We start from the raw sequence: 18,625 nt of genomic DNA, 5'->3' as shown, positions 1-18,625 counted from the left end.
GATTTGCTAGTTGAATCAGCAACTATCTCCTGCTTGGGACTTTTCCAAGTTATTGCTCCTCCATTTAAGGTAAAGACCCATCCTGACTAAGAGCGGAAATTATCCCTATCAATCTGGAAGCTAGCATCACTATACCCTACTACTCTCAAGTCATCACTCCAACCGAGGGTAAGGACCCAATCCAGTGAGCCTTGCCAGGGTTCCCCTGATATCTGTTGATCAGTAACTCTCCTTTCTTGGATATTTGCATGCTAAACCTATTCAGCACTTTATCCAAGTAGGTACTTTGACTAACTCTAATTAGTCTTTTACTCTTGTCTCTTAAAATTCTTATCCCTAGGATATAGGCAGCTTCTCCAAGGTCCTTTAGAGCGAAACACTTCCCAATCCAGGACTTAACCTCCTGCAAATTTGGAATGTCATTTCCCATGAGTAGTATGCCATCCACATACAATACCAAAAAACTAACTATACTCCCACTAGCCTTGATATATATACAAGATTCATCTTCACTTCTCGAAAAGCCAAACTCTTTGACTTTCTCATCAAAGAAAACATTCCATCTGCGAGGTGCTTGATTTAATCCATAAATGGATTTCTCACGCTTACACACTCTGTTAGGGTACTCTATGCTGACAAAACCCTCTGGCTGATTCATGTAAACATCCTCAACCAACCTTCCATTAAGGAAAGCAGTTTTGAAATCCATTTGCCATATTTCATAACCATGAAATGCAGCAATGGCTAACATAACCCTAATAGACTTAATCTTAGCTACTGGTGAAAAGCTCTCATCATAATCAAATCCCAGAGTTTGAGAAAAGCCCTTTGCAACCAGTCTAGCCTTATATGTGTGTACATTACCATTTGCACCCAACTGTCTTACGAACTGGTACATTGTCAACCAAGTTCCACACTTTATTTTCATACATGGACTATATCTCGATGTCCATAGCCTCTTTCCATTTAGCAGCCTCAGGGCTTGCAATGGCTTCCATGTAGCTGTTAGGTTCATCCAGACCTATCAGTGTGTTATCACAAATAAGTGTATCACCTTCTGTAGTAATATGGAAACCATAGTAATTCTCAATTGCATTCCTAACTCTCGTGAACGCCTCAGAGGTACAAACTCGTCAGTCGGATCAATAGGAGTTTCCTCCTCAGGTTGATTGCTAGGGTTTGAAGTTCCTTCACCATTGGACTCTTGAATTTCTTCAAGGTTAATTTGCCTCCCACTGTATCCTTGGATTATGAATTCTCTCTCATGACAGACTCCCCTCCTTGATACAAATTCCACATTATCACTGGGTTTGTAGAAGAGGTAACCGATGAAAATACACCTCTCACTTCGGGGTTCGAGCTTATCGAGAGTCTCATGCCTCACGAAAGCCTCGCAACCCCAAATCTTGATGTGGTCCAGATTAGGAACTTTTCCGGTCCACATCTCATGAGGTGTTTTGGCAACCTTTTTGGTAGGGACTAGATTAAGAATATGGGCGACAGTCTTTAAGGCATACCCCCAAAATGATATTGGTAGCGAAGCTCGACTCATCATGGATCGAAAGATGTCTAACAAGGTCTAATTACGCCTCTCAGCCACACCATTAAGTTGTGGTGTCCTGGGAGGTGTCAATTGTGATAAAATCCCACATTCCTTAAGATAGTCAAGGAACTCTGTACTAAGATACTCACCACCTCGATCGGATCGAAGCATCTTAATGTTCCTGCCCAATTGATTCTCCACTTCTTGCTTAAACTCTTTGAACATTTCAAAAGTTTCTGACTTATGCTTGATTAAGTAGACATATCCATATCTACTAAAACTATCAGTAAAAGTCACATAGTAGCAGTTAGCAACCCTTGTGGTGGTTCTAAAGGGTCCACACACATCAGTGTGTACCAGATCCAACAAACCTTCACCCCTAGCACAAGAACCAATGAAGGGTGATTTTGTTATTTTTCCAAGTAGACGAGATTCACAACTATCATCCGACATTAGGTCAAATGACTCCAAGACTCCATCCTTTTGGAGTTGGTCTATGCGTTTCTTGCTTACATGTCCAAGACGACAATGCCATAATGATGCTTTATCCAAGTTAGTGGAAGAATGAATACACAACACACTATTTCCTAGGTTATATACAACAGACACAACTTCATACACACCATCACAAGGTAATGCTTTAAAATAAAGAACATTATTAAAGAAAGCATTAATACTACCATATTCATTATCAAAATAAATGGTAAACACTTGTTTGTACAAAGCATGAAAATAAATAATATTCCTCGCTATTTCAGACGAGTAACAACATTTATTCAAATCTAATGTTAACCCATTACTTAGCAACAAAGTATAAACTCCAATCTTGGTGACAGGTGATGCTTTCTTATTCTCCATGATTAAGCTTATCTTCCCATGCTCCACATCCTCATTTCTTCTTAGTCCCTGCAAATCAGAACAAATATGAATACCACAACCAGTATCAAGGACCCAAGAATTAGAATGGGATGAGTTATTGGACAATATAGTGTAAATACCTGCATGGTTGGGTTTAAATTTCCCATCCTTCACATCTTGTAGATACTTTGGACAGTTTCGCTTCTAGTGCAACTTCTCGTGGCAATAGAATCATTCAGCCTCTTTAGGGTTAGCAGAAGGAGTGAAGGAACCTTTCTTGGTTCGACTAGAAGAGGAGACTTCAAGGGACTTTCCCTTGGTACCCTTCGAGTGGTTGTTCCTCTTCTTCCTTTTGCCTTGCTCAATTTCCAAGACCAGGGCCACGGTAGGAGTAGGAGTGGTAACAACCAACTTACCCTTAAGACCACTTTTGGCGGTCTTCAAGAGTCCTTGAAGTTTGATAAGTGTAACTTCCTCATTGTTCATGTGGTATGTCATTCGTAATTGATCAAAACAAGAAGGTGAGGAGTGAAAAAAGATATCAATTTCCAAATCCTCAGGAAAGTTCACATTTAGCTTCAGCAACCGATCTACATACCTTTGCATTTTCTGCATGTGGCTGGTGATGGGTTCACCATCCTTCATTGGGGTTGTTATCATGGAGTAGATGATGTCATACCTCTCTTGGCAAGCACTTTGATGGTAGCGGTCCATCAAGTCCTGGTGCATCTCAAAAGGGTAATAGTCCTCATAGGATTTTTGGAGCTTGGCTGTCATCGTGGGCAACATGATACAAGTCACTTTAGTGGAATCTCTCTCATGAGTCTGGAATTCAGCGATCTCCTCTGGAGTAGCAAACGACTCATCAAGTTCCTTCAGCTCCTTGTTGAAAACATATTCCTTGTCCTCGTAACGAGTGACCATCCTCATGTTTCAGATCTAATCCATAAAGTTGGAACCATCAAAGATGACTCTCTCACAAAGGTTTATGAGAGAGAAGGAGCCTGTAGGGTTTGAGCCAGAATTGCCATTGTTTGAAGACATCTAGAAAAAAAAACAAGCCCAACACAATATGTTATAACCTAGAAGAGGGATGTCATAATCCAAGTTATAAACTATTTGAAGGTAGGTGAATGACGACTCACCAATTTCCACCATGAAAAACGAAATAATTATTTAGTTTTAATTGGTTTTAAAAATATTAGATTCTTTGAGATTCATTGAACTTTTCAATGGCATATTTCAATCTCGAGTGTGCCATTCAAGTTTTGTGACTGGGATGTCGATTAACCACACGTGCTCCATCGATACTATGATAAACATTAAGTTAACCTTTGCCTACCTTGTTAAGTCCAAGTTAGTGTGACGGTTAACCACACACGCTCAACTAACGACTTAAGCAAAGTGCAAAGTGTAATTTCATGGATTAGCATTATATTCACATTTTCCTAAAGTAACTAAGATTGGGAATTTATAAAAACATATAGTCACTTTAGTATCATTATACGTTTAATGAGGATTAAAGTCATTGTCCTACCCGTTCGGCTAATGACCCTCCACCATTCAAGGAAGCGATGGGTGAGAGTGGACACCCATTAAGCTACCTTTTATAGGCAACAACCTTGTACCCCCCCCCCCCTTATAGACCGGCTTGATGAATGAGGCCTACTAACGATAAAACGAATTTTGTTCTATACATACATACATACATATATATATATATATATATATATATATATATATATATATATATATATATATATATATATATTATTAACTTATGATATTATAAAGCATAAGGGTTGAATTTTAACTTTTAAAATTATAGGGGTTGGAACTAAAGTTTTAAAGTTACTTTATATGTTCCAAAACTTGAGGGCAAGTTTCGTAACTTTCAAAACTTTTCATCTTTCATAACTTATAAATTAATAGATTAATAAAATGAGAGACTATTCATTTTATGTAACCTATGTGTTTAATAATGGACTTTTAAAAGTGTGACTTTTGGTAATTCATAACGTGAGGACAAATTATGGATTCCATTAAAACACATCAAGATCAAGAATTAAACTACCAAGCAAGTTTCAAATAATTCTTGTGATCTTCTAAACTCATAAGTTCATGAACATGCATATTAACAATTTCAAGAATCATAAATAAACTATATAAAACTTAAAATTATGATATTAGCCATTGAAAATGGATTATCATAACCATTACACCATCTAAAACAAGTTTTACAAGACCAAAACAGTATAGGGTAATGTTTCTAATCCATTTCCAGTAGCAAAACTCGAAAATATGCAATTAAGGGCTCCTACTTTTCGAGTGCACGAACCTACTCGGCGAGTAGGATGAATTATCACATGGACTCGTCGAGTCCCCCCATGGACACGGTGAGTTCACTCAACAGATAGCAGACTTCTTGAGTTTTTCAACAAGTTTGCATCAAGTATCAAATAAACAAGCCTAGACTCTAATACCACTGAAGGGGTTTGAGCATTCTAACACGCTTAAGGTGTTCATGCAACCCAAGAAACCTTGGATCTATGTTTTACTAAGATACATGCAAATTTGATTTCCATGGTTATTATCCTAACTACCATGGCATGAGGGAACTTTTAAACATAATAGCTAGTTGAAATACATACCTTTTGTTATTTGGATTCCTTAAGAACCTTGTGAGCCTAGCACCTCAAGTGTGATGCCTCAAATGTCTCACACAACACCACAATACTTGGAATAACCTTGAGTGAAGTACACTACACTCTAAAATCGGCTAGCCACCTTTCTTGTACAAGTAGTCACCGATTTTGCTTGCATAGGGGTCTTTATATAGTTGTGGCACAAGTACGGGTACACCATGTAAACCCTAATTGTCATGGCTTTTCATATTCCATGATCCATGGGTTTGTAACCTCCATGGACTATCAATATAGCACCTTATGGGTTTTAACCAAATCCATACAAACCATGGATCATAAGCCTAACTATACAAGAATAGATGATTTACACAATCAACCTCATATATTTAATTATTCTCTTTTTGATCACTTAATTAATTCTTGTTCAATACTATTTAAACAATATTATTAATATATTAGAACTTATAATATATTAATAAAACTTAATTATTATTTCTATCATTTGATCTATCTAAGTGTTGCAATGCCATGCAACCCAAATGGACCATGCTAACTGGGTTAAGTACATTCTAGGAATAGTTATGAACTTAGACACCTAATCCAACATGGTTTTGGGGGTGATCTATGCCACTATTTATAGGCTGTCTTGTGCCTCTCACATCATGATAGTTGGCTCACACACCGTGAGCTTTGCATAGGCACCACGGCTTCGCCTGGTGCTAACACGTGGCGCCGGACGCAGGTAAAACAGGGAATTTTAAAAAAAATCATTAATTTCGCATAAGAGCTCCATTTTTGACGTTCTTTATATCCACGCTTAGGTATTGATAAGATCTACAACTTTTATTTTGACTCCATCAGCTAATTCTTAACTGATTTTAAATTTAACAGTATCATAAGATTACACTGTTAAATAACTGTGTAAAGTCATATCTTGTACATACGGACTCCGTTTTCGACTGTGTTTTTATCATCGAGTTCCTATTAATGAGATCTTCAATTCTCATTTAGGTTTTTTCAGATAAAATCGATCGATCTAAAATTTGAATTATGGGTTGTGCATCGCTATGCTAAATCTTAGAAAATTCATAACTTCCTCATACGAAGTCAGATTTGGATGTTCTTTTTATGCACGCTCTCAGTTTAAAGTATACAATGACTTTTTTTAGATCACTAATGCTAAAATTTAATTTGTCTAAAATTCACTGTTTATGTTACGCGGTGCCGTGTCGGTTTAGCCGTAAAAGTTCGACATGTCATAACTTCTTCGTTTTATCTCGAATTTTGGCATTCTTTATATATCCGGAATCCTTGTGACGACTACTAAAACTTTCTTCATGGATGTCGGGTTTATCAAACATTTTATTTTTTATGCTTATTTTCATTCTTAATTTATTATATCATTGTAAACAAGTATAAAGCACATAAATTCATATAATTCACATAATATTCAAATAATTCCTTTTTATTGCTTCAAAATAAGTTAAATTTGTTGACCCTAAATATTACATCATCGTACTAATGCTTAGACTAGAAACACGGACGTTACAGGTCGGTCAACGAGTCATGGAGAGTACTGAAGTAGTACTCAAGACTAGTGAGTTGATTCAACGGGTTTAGAGTAGACCGCAAACATCACAGAGTCGGCAGAAGAGCTATGCCGACAAGCACCGATCAAACTAAGAGTTCTAGGTTAAGGATACGGTTCTCCTGAAGGTGTCGCCTTAGAAAGGTGTCATCCAATTAAGGAAGAGGGGCAATTTGGGCCCCATGTACATCAGTCCTTTTAGGGTTTTGGTCCAAGTGGATCGGGTTTCTTATCTATTGGATCTTCCGGAGGACCTTATCCAGATCCATATCATGTTTCACATGTCTCGGTTGCAAAATTGTTTGGTGGATGATTTTGCTGTGATTCCATTAGAGGATATTTAGGTGCATGATCTTCTGAATTATATCGAGAGACCAGTGACGATCCTTGACCAGAATATGAAAACATTGAGGAACAAGGTTTTTGAGTTGGTGAAAGCCTAGTGATACCACCGCAAGGGTTCAGAATGGAGGTACGAGATGAGGGAGCATTACCCAGAGCTATTTGTGGCATCGTACTTTGAGGATGAAGTCTGATTAAAGTGGGGGAGAATTATAACATTAACGATTTAGGGGTATGTTCCTTTTAACCCATATTGGTAAATTTTTATCGTTATTGGTCCCTAGTCGAGTAGATTATGCGTACTTTATCAGTACACTGAGCGTACTGGCTTAAATTTTCGATGTGGAGGCACCCACATATGCTGGGCATACATGCGAGTACACTGAGCATACGCTAAGCAGGGGCAACCCCTATATTTTAGGGTTTATGGCCTATTTAATCAACTTATTTTGCCTTGGGTACATCTTATGGCCATCCTCCACTTCTCCAAACCCAAATCCTCATTGAGTGCTTGTGATCCTTTGTGTGTTTTTTGTGCCCCTTAAAGGAAGTGAAGCTTAGTAGTGAGGCATTGGTGGACTTGGATCTTGAAGATCCAGGATATTCATCAACTTTGCAAGCTATTTGAGGTATAAAGCTCCTAACTTGATGGTTCCTTATGGTAAATCTATTTTAGGGCTTTATTTGTGTACTTTTGGGTCCTTTAACCCTTGTTTGGGAGTATGGGCTACTCCAACAGCTTGAGATGATAGATCTAGGATTTTCGGAGGTCCCTTGTACATAAAAATGATAACTTGATGGGTTTAGCTCAACCATGCAAGGTTGATGTTCTTAATGGAGTTAAAGTGATAGAATTGGACTTTAGGGTGTTTTTATCCATGTAAAGACTTCAAGTCTTTGACTTTATAGTTTAGGGCCTTAATATGATGTTAGTTATAGGGTTGGATGTTAAGTTCTTAAGTGGTTAACACTTTTGATCAAGAACTTGGAATAAGGCCAATACGCATGGCAAACTCCTGAGTACGCCTGAGCTTAATGGGTGCGATCCCCATCTTCGTATCAATCACGTACGGAGGGTGTACGAGCCTGGTACGTCGAGCGTACGCTAATCAGTGGGCTGATAGAGCTGTGGGCTTGGTTTATTTATGTTTTTCTTTGATTGGCTTGGACCGTTAACTTCTTTGGATCATTTCTGGACTTTAGGCCTTCTTAGATTGGGCATAATTCGCTTTGGGTGCCATTTAGGATTTTATGCTATATTAGACTTTTGGAACTATTATGTTGGGCCATGGCTATTAGGCCATGTGAAGAAAGGTTAAAATGGTCTTTTACACTAGGAGTTGGACTGATGAATGAGATTCATAGCTTTGGTTTATGTCCCAACTTATTGATTGGGTTTTATTTGATTGGTTAGCGCTAGGATTTTCCGGATCGGTAGTCCGAGCTTTTATTTGAGATATTCATCATTTTGAGGTGAGTTTCCTCACTATGATTGATAGGTCGAAGGCACCAATTCCGGCCCATGATTTGTTATGGATATGATGCTAGTTGTCTGCATGATTCTTGCATGTGTTGTATATGATATTCATATTGGGCGAGGCCCGATGCCATGTGGGGCCTAATGAATGTATTGTATAGTGTTTGTCTTAGTTATTATTGCACTTGCTTATGTGTGTATATGTATACTGAGTTGGGACTGATGGATGTGATGAGGCGAGGTGCATCTCATGATATTTACAAATCTGTTCTGAATGGGGTACGATGATGAGCGGGGACCGATGGGTATTAGGCAATGGCTTATTGTATGTTAGATATATATGTTGTGTGGTGTTCTAGGGAACTCACTAAGCTTCGTGCTTACGGTTTTCAGTTTATGTTTCAGGTACTTTCATATCAAAGGGGAAGAGCCCGAGGTGATCGCACTGCCCACACCATATTGTTCCATATTTTATTTGGCTCATATATATTTGGATGTTTTGGTTATACTCCGATTCTCTTAATGTTTATGAACATGTTTTGAAAGATGGTTCTATTATTCTAAAAATTGAAATTTTTGGTATTAGTTTTTGGGACGTTATGCAAATCTCGTCTAGAACAAATGTCGAATCAAGAACAAGTTAGATTTGTCATTAAAAACTCTTAATTCAAAATCAATTTTTAAACTTTCATCAATTCAAAGAAAATCAAAGGATGACAATATGATCTTCAATATAATTATATAAATTATATTGATGTGCATTTAATATTCAATTTACTTTAATGCACACATTTTTATGTCCAAATGTTTTTAACTTTATTGTGTATATCACTTGACTATATATATATATATATATATATATATATATATATATATATATATATATATTACGTGGAGAGGGATTTTAATTGACGTTGGATTTGGTTTTGTATGGTGGAAGAGACTAGAAGTGGTTATAAGTGACAGGGAGAGAGAGTCATAGAGATGGAGGTCGGGGGTTTGTCGTGTGTAGTTGGTAATCAGAGGGAAAGAGATGTTAGGTTGAGTTTTACTTATTTGGTCCCTTTATTTATAGGTTTTATTGAGTTGGCCTTATGGTTTAGTCTTTTAATTATTTTAGACAATGGCAAAACGCTCATTTTGTGACAACCGGTAAGCCTCTGGTCAAGTCAAAGTCGAGTCAGGTTCAACAAGTCAACTTGGTCAACTCAACTAATGTTATGTGTTAGGTATTTCTTTATGTTTACTAATGTACAATTATAAATCTTAATGCAAAGTAACACTTGAAAGTCCAAAATGTTCAAAATTTAAAACCCTAATCTAAATTAGAGAAGTAACGACTTTATAAAGTACTACTAAGTACCCTTCATGGGTGTATAGCACTCAAAATGGGATGTAACTAGGTCTAAGGTCCTTACTCTACGAAGAAAAACATTAATAAGGAATCCCGGCAAAGTCTATCTCAATCTCTCCCATTATACGTCTCTCTCTCCCAAATCTCTCCAAGTATGTGAAATCTCTCCCAAATCTCTCCAAGTATGTGAAATCTCTCCCAAATCTCTCCAAGTATGTGAAATCTCTGCTAAATCTCTCCAAGTATGTGAAATCTCTCCGAGTATGTGAAATCTCTCCCAAATCTCTCTATGTACCTTCCTCAGTCGAAAACAACCCAAAACCGGAAGAGGAACACTCAATAGGACCCTCTTGGTCCGGACTCCTCTTGGTCCTGAACTTGTCGTCCAGAACCCTCTTGGTCCTAAGCCTCTTATCCGGAATGCCTCCTAAGGAGCCACTGAGATGTCCTAAGGAGCCAAGAGGCTCTCTCCACTGAGATGTCCTAAGGAGCCAAGAGGCTCTCTCCGGACAGTCTCGCTCCGAAGAGAGCCTCTCATCCGGACATCTCAGTGGCTCCGGACAATTTCGCAACCCTGGAAGCTTCTTACCTCGCCTGCTTCGGAATGCCGCCCGGAAGATCTCGCCTCGCACCTTCACATGTCCGGACTAGACATTTCGGATTTCGCCTCCTGACCCCGGAACCGAGAAGAGCCTCTGGCAATTTGCTGATTGGTTTCGGAAGTTCCTCCTTACTCCGGAAAGTGGCAATTGACTCCAGAACTTAGCTAATGACTTCGGAACTCGCCTTTTGACTTCTGATTTTTGGCTTTTTTGGACCTTTTTATCATTTTAAGGCATTTTGACGCCGGAAATCACATCAAACTCATATTTTTCCTATGTTAGACCCCTTAAATCACTATTTTATGCCAAAATCAATTATTTTAATATATTTATATAAAATACAACCCAAGATTTTTAAGGAGATTCTAAGGAAAATAAATGAGTTTGACTTTATGATGTGATGCTAATTCCTCATTTCCCATGCAAATCCCAAATGAACACATATTACCCGTGAGAAAATAAGCTTTACCCACCAACTTTCCATGCAAATGTCAAGTCACCCTTTTATCTCCCCATCTAGATACGTGAATCTCCTCCCCCACAATACACATCTCACTTCCATACTCAGCAAACTCCTAAGAAATCCTCTCTACACCTTCAAGCTTCAAGTGTGTCCATTCAAGGGAAATTCCCAGACCTCTTTGGTAAGTGTTTTACCCACTTTGAATAATAATTCTTTACAATATTCTAAGATCTCATTATATTTACACACAAAAATTATTCTTAGAATCCTCTGAAGTTTTAAGAATCTTCTAAGTTTGTAGAGCTTGGAAACTTCCTCATCACTCATCAAAATCAACCCACAAAGCTAACCAAGGTAAGCTTCATACCCCACCTTTTTCAATATTTTATTGTTTTGGGGGGAGAATATAAGTCAATTCTTGTTTAAATCCTTGGATAATTGCATGCATTTGTATGTTTAGTATGTGTGTTGAGATGATATTATATTATCATAGATTTTTCATGAACGTAAGTTCACAGATTATATGAAAATCTTAGAAAATGTTTACAAACCACCATATAGAGAATACATTATGTACAAGAAGAGCCTCCCAAGGTTTTGAATGTGTCCATTCATACCCCCCACCCCCCCCCCCCCTATTTCATATCTGTATATGTAAAGATAAAAAGTTGTTGAAATAGACTTATAAGTTGATATAATTGCTAAGATCTACAAAGTTTTGGACTTGATGCCCCATAAATGATTGTTTTTGCAAACTATTAGGGGGTATTTAATAAATATTTTATATTAATATTTGCGGCAAGAAAATACACAAATGAAGCCTTATGATAGAAAAATTTGCACGTCATAAAGCTGCTTTCATAAACTTACACAAACGAAAGATACATGTTTCACTCACAACTAGGCTTTTTCCAATAATTTGAATCACATATAGTCTTTTATAAAGAAAAAGGGGTTGCTTGCCGGCTTTGATAATATTTGGTCATTTTGATAAATATTTCAAAGCGGATTGATTTCAATAAACGAAACGAACGAAACGAAATAGCTAGTTACAACTACAACTATTATTATTATTTATTTAGTAAATAATGAATTTCACGATTTTCTCAAAGATTGGTTAGTATTCTAGTCAGAAAAAACCTTCACAGTACATATATTAATACAATATTTTACCCTCTATGTCCTGTAAGACTTATAACTAGAGTCTCCTGGAGGGAGAGCAGGAATTTGTGTATAGATCTATTGAAACATCCCAAAATTTGAGACTAATTAGGTTATTACATAAAATAGTTCATCAAAATATTGCCAAAAATCATGTCAATACATAAAACCATAATATCATGTCTCAAAACCAAATCATCTAAAATGACAAAACATCAGAGTAAGATCCCAGAAAACTCTCGGTGGAAATCATGAGTGTGCGTGTGTGATGTACCGCTACACCGCCGGCTCATTCCCCTTGGACGAACAGGTACCTGAAACCAAAACTGAAACTGTAAGCACAAAGCTTAGTGAGTTCCCCCATCATACCACATACTAAACAATCACATAGCATACATGCCACTGGGCAGTTTTGGGGCGCCCGTGATATCCATGTCAACCATTATGGGGTGCCCACCTACCCATCTCGAGCCATTATAGGGTGCTGACCTACCCATGTCAAGCCATTATGGGGTGCTGACATACCCTTTGGTCTATTTCAACCAATCACGGGGACTATTTCACCCCTACCTCTATTATACAATAGCAAAACATAATTATACATTCAAGCATATCTAGGGTGTCCGACCTACCCATATGTCCTATCAACCGAATTGGGGACTAGTCCCCTTCTACTAGTTATATCTCATATAACATGGCAATTAGGATACTAGAATAATCACATATCTAGTAGTCTAGCATACTCACATATCCAAAAATCAGACCAGACAGTTATCACAAAGATAACCATCCCAACTAACAACTACTAGTCGGTCGGGCTTGGTGCCTTAGACCCACTTCTTCTGGAAGGTAACTCACATCAATGTCGTGTAGTGCCTGATCTGTCCTCGGCGTGAAGTTAGTCTCTCCTCGAATCCTCAATCCCTACACGACAATCCTCAACTCATCAAACAGAACAAGCAACCCTAACCAGGGTCAATACCATAACCTGTCAAAGTAAACATTCAGTTGACCTGACTCGCCGAGTTGGTCCGCCAACTCGCCGAGTCCATATCCCATTAACCCAATGCAACCCCGACTCTGCTCGTCGAGTCTAGAAAGAACTAGACGAGTTCTTCTTCCTTCAAACTATCGGGACCATCTTCATCCGACTCGCCGAGTTCTTCTTTGAACTCGGCGAGTTCATCTCTCTCATTAGAACATGTCTAGACTACGACTCGCCGAGTTGTATGAAAAACTCATCGAGTCAATCTTCAACGGTTGGGAGATTGCCTTGGACTCGCCGAGTCTGTTCATACACTCATCGAGTCCCATGATTCTCAGGTCCTTTCACGCATCTAAACATCTACGGTACTTCCCTCCTTAACAACTAGTCCAATCACAGAGTGGATTTAATGGTCATTACACCACGACTCGCTGAGTCCCAAGAACAACTCGACGAGTCCATCCTTGACCATTATTATACAGTAGATTTAAATGGGTCATAACACATCAAAACCATAGATATGGCCTCCTAATGTCCATTTTATACGTAAAGTTCCAAACTTGGTATACATGCAAGGGGTCTTTGGCCCAAAAAGCCATAAAAGATGGCCTCCAAGGTGAATGGGGTGTTCATGGCAGCAAAATGGTCACCTTTGTGCCATAACCCCCCCCCCCCCACCCCAATAGACCTGGATCTAAAACATACACTGACTTCCAACACTAAAATTCGAATATCACCCTTATAGGGCTTAGAAAGATGTAGGAAAAGGCCCAAAATCAAGATCTATAGACAAAGGTTCAGCTTCATATCTCCAATAAGCTGAAAAATGAGCTCCAAACTCTAGATCTTATTGTTCCCCCTTGGCCTCACAAATCTCCTTCTCCTTTCCAAGCTTCAAACACAAGAGGTAGCAGTACAAGGCTCAAAAATACAATAAGAACAGCTAGGGTTTTGATATGACGTCTACTGGGATCATAAGGGATGATGGAGGCTGTGATAAGGTGTATAAATAGGGTGCAAACCATCAAATTTAGGGTTTCATTCAACCAGCACCTACTTGCCGAGTCAGTCCCTCGACTTGTCAAGTAGACCACTTAAACAGTCTGCGGGTCACGACTCTACTCGACGAGTTGGGCCTCAAACTCATTGAGTCCTAGAGAAAAACATCAAATACTCGAATAATAGGCATACCAGGAATCGGGTGTTACAAATCTCCCCCACTTATCTTAGACTTCGTCCTCAAAGCCTGCTGCTCGATCCTGAAAAATCTTGGGGTAATGCTCTCTCATCTCGCCCTCCGGTTCCCTGGTACATTCTGAGCCCTTGAGGTGCTACCATTGCACCTTTACCAGTTCCACCCTCTTGTTCCTCAGATCCCTTGACTTCCTGTCAAGGATTGCCACTGGCCTCTCGATGTAGTTCAGACTGTCATCAAACTGAATATTCGCTAAAGGTACCACAGCTGAGTCGTCTACCAGGCATTTCCGCAACTGGGAGACGTGAAAAGTGCTATGAATCTGACTGAGCTCGGCTGGAAGATCCAGCCTATATGCTACCTTACCCACCCGGGCCATAACCCTAAAGGGTCCAATATATATAGGGCCCATCTTACCTCGCTTCCTGAACCGAATGACGCTCTTCCATGGTGACACCTTTAGGAGCACCATATCCCCGACCTGAAACTCAGGTTCTGACCGTCGCTTGTTGGCATAACTTCTTCCAAAACCTGGAAGTGAACCGAACATCTCTATCTGAAATCACTGAAACTGGCACCCTATTCTGCGCCACTACCTCCCGGATGTAGATGTCGGCCAACTTTTCGGCTAAAATACTCTCCTGAAATGGAATAAAATTGGCGCTCTTGGTTTATGGATCAATGATGACCCAAATCGAATCCACCCCTCGCGCGGTCATGGGAAGCTTCGTAATGAAGTCCACGGTAATATCCTCCCACTTCCACAGTAGGATATCCAACGGATGGACGTTGCCGTGAAGTCTCTGGTGCTCAGCCTTGACCTTCCTGCAGGTCAGGAACCTTTCCACAAACCAAGCTATGTCCCTCTTCATACGGGGCCACCAATAATCGAGACAGAGAGCACTGTACATATTCATTTCCACTAGATGGATAGAGAACCTGGATTTGTGAGCCTCTACCATCAATATCTGGCACACACCCCCATGAAAAGGGACCCACACCCTATGGTGAAGATTCAACAATCCCCGGCTATCATAGTCGAAGGAGGAAACCTAGCCCACAATTCGCTCACTCTTCTGATGTTCCTCCTTCATGGCCTCCTGATGGGCCTCCCACATCTACTCTAATAGCGGAGTCACAACTGCCATTCTCAGACAAACATCCCTGATTGGTGCTGCCTTGCGGCTAAGCACATCGGCCACGACATTAGCCTTCCTCAGGGGATAGAGGAACTCGCAATCATAATCCTTCACTACATCAAGCGACCGATAATGCCTCATATTTAGATTTGGCTAGTCCATGAGATACCTCAGGCTCTTATGGTCTGTGTAAATGGTACAAGAAACCCCATAGAGGTAGTAGCGTCAAATCTTGAGGGCGAAAACAATAGTCCCCAGCTCCAAATCATGTGTCGGGTAATTCGCCTCGTGAGGCTTCAGCTGCCTCGAAGCGTACACTATAACATGCTCCCTCTGCATCAATACCATGCCCAAGCCCGAGATGGATGTGTCGTAGTATACCACAAAGTCCTCCATGCCCTCTGGAAGGGCTAAGATTAGCACCTCGCACAATCTTTGTCTTGACGTCTCAAACGCAGCCTGCTGCTCAGGCCCCCGGCGAAAGACCACGACTTTCCTTGTCAACCAGGTCATGGGAACGGCTATCTTAGAGAAGTCCTGAATAAATCTCCGATAGTAGCCTGCCAGTCCCAGGAAGCTCTGAATCTCAGATAGAGACCTCAGGACCTCCCACCTCATCACAGCCTCCACCTTGTCCGGATCAACCGAAATCCCATTCTGGTTGACAAGGTGCCCAAGAAACCGCCCCTCACACAACCAGAACTCACACTTGGAGAACTTACAATACAAGCTCTCCCTCCTCAAAGTATCCAAAACCGCTTGCAAGTGCTCCTCATGCTACTCTTGAGTCTTGGAATAAACCAAAATGTCATCGATGAAAACTATCACAGATCGATCCAACGTCGGTCTGCACGCGCGGTTCATGAGATCCATGAACGCGGAAGGAGCATTGGTGAGCCCGAAAGGCATCACCACAAACTCATAGTGAGCATAGTGCATCCGAAACGCAGTCTTCTGCACATCCTCCTATATGACCCTCATCTGATGATATCATGAATGCAGATCAATCTTGGAGAACCATTATGCTCCATATAGCTGGTCACAGAGGTCATCGATCCTCGGGAGTGGGTAACGTTCTTCACCGTTACCTTATTCAGCTCTCGATAATCTATACACAACTGATGCCACCTATCCCTCTTCATCACAAATAGAATCGGAGCTCCCCAGGGTGAACTACTCGGTCTAATAAATCCTTTGTCTAATAGCTCCTACAGCTGTATAGACAACTCCTGCATCTCAGGAGGAGCCAACTGTAGGGTTTTGAGCAGTCTAACTTTCCTATGGTGTACATGCAACCCTAAATATCTTGGATCTATGTTTTTTCTATTATACATGCAAATATCAAGTTTTCCAAGGTATTATCCTAACTACCATATTATGTAGTACAAGTAATATAAAACTAGTATAATTACATACCTCTTTGTTAGTGCTTGATTCCATGGAGCTTAAGAGCCTAGTGCCCCAAGTGTGACACCTCAAATGGTTCACACAACACCATGAACATTTGGAATAACCATGATAGAAGATATGAGTGCATACAAATTGGCTTGCCCTCTTGTGTATATACTAGTGCCAATTTCACCAACAATGGGGTCTTTATATAGTGTGCACATTAGGGTTACACCATGTAACCCATGACTTTACCCATTCCTTATGCTCCATGGGTTTTAACCTCCATGGAGTATCCATGGGCCACCACATGGGTTAAACCCAACATAAGGAATCATGGATCATAAGCCCAGATATATAAGAATCAATGATTTACACAATCAATCCCCATATATTTAATTAGTTTCTTTTTTATCACTAAATTAATTCTAATTTAATTCTTGATCAATACTAATTAAATAATATGATTTCATATTAATGTATTAGAACTTGTAATCTATTAATATGTCACAAATATCTTCTTCTCATTAAAAGGTCTACACAAATGTTCTGATGCCATGCAACCCAAATGGACCATGATGCGTCGGGTCAAGTATATACCAATTATATTTATGGACTTAGACACTAATCCAACAGTCTCCCACTTGGATAAGTCTAATAACTATTATTGCAAGTACGCCTTCACAACCTGACCAGCAATTGTAGCTCTTAAAAGTTGCTGCCAAACTCTGAACAAATCAATGACGCGTCCATTAGATAAGTGATCATATATTCCTCCATTATAGATATCATATGGACTGAGACATGGATTATAATCATTCTCTTTGTCTATTTGTTGTTTCCCGATGTCTGATTTATGACGACCGACTAATTGAACAAATCAAATCAGTCCATCCTTATCCAAGCACTTATGGGTGTCATCACTAAATCATCGAGGGGCCTACAGATATCGCTTTTATCCCTTTAAGGGTAAAAGGAAAGGATAAACATCAACTCATATGCTTGTACTGACTACTTGTTGAATCATACACAAGGGCACGTTTTATAACATCGAGTTACCAATGCGTTTTCGTGCAATCAATGTATAACAAAATCATAGTCAAAAAGTCATATCTCTAGGTTTGAAGAATATAAGATATTATCATCACATGACTCACTTGTGATAAAATACATGAAGTGATTCAAATGAGCATGGGTTTAATCCAATACTCAAAACTTATGAGCACTCATGAATGGTGTAGCAACCATTTCTATGTCTAATGCACATTAGACAAATCATGCAAGCCAAATTCATGACAGTCTTAAATCAATGTCTACTTCCAAAGTATGACTGACTGTGGAGAGTTTGAATAACTTAGCCATTCGGGAAGAATAACCTAGTTATTCTGGAATTCAAAACATCCATAGTGAAACACAAGAATAATACTTAATCCTATATGGTCCCAAACTCTTAAGTGTAAATAAAAACCCTTTTATCTAAGCACCATATTGATTATTCATTATTCATTATTTCAATTTATCAACTTTATACTTGAATTTAAACACTAGTTGTCCCATGCTCCAAGCATGTACACTATGTTTTCTAAACAATAGCAATGTGATACTCCAAGTATGCACACTATGTTTTTCTTTACTTTGTGAAATAGACCAAGTTGAACATAATTTCAATGATTCTCATTTCACAATCCCAAATCCTTTTTGTAAATGTAAGAATACCAAACTCTTGCCATTTACTGTAATTTGTTAGATTCTAAACTTATGTGCAATGATCCCCTTGTAATGACTATGCACAGGAGTCACAAAGACTTGGAAACAGACATTACAGAGTATTATAATGGAAAGCAATTCCATGGATACGAAGTCTCAAATTCAAAGTACATTCCT

The sequence above is a fragment of the Lactuca saligna genome, chromosome 4 (assembly GCF_052625555.1).
Source record: "Lactuca saligna cultivar CGN05327 chromosome 4, ASM5262555v1, whole genome shotgun sequence".
Taxonomy (NCBI): Eukaryota; Viridiplantae; Streptophyta; class Magnoliopsida; order Asterales; family Asteraceae; genus Lactuca; species Lactuca saligna.
The sequence above is the reverse complement of the archived record's forward strand: the minus strand, read 5'-3'. Positions refer to the sequence as shown.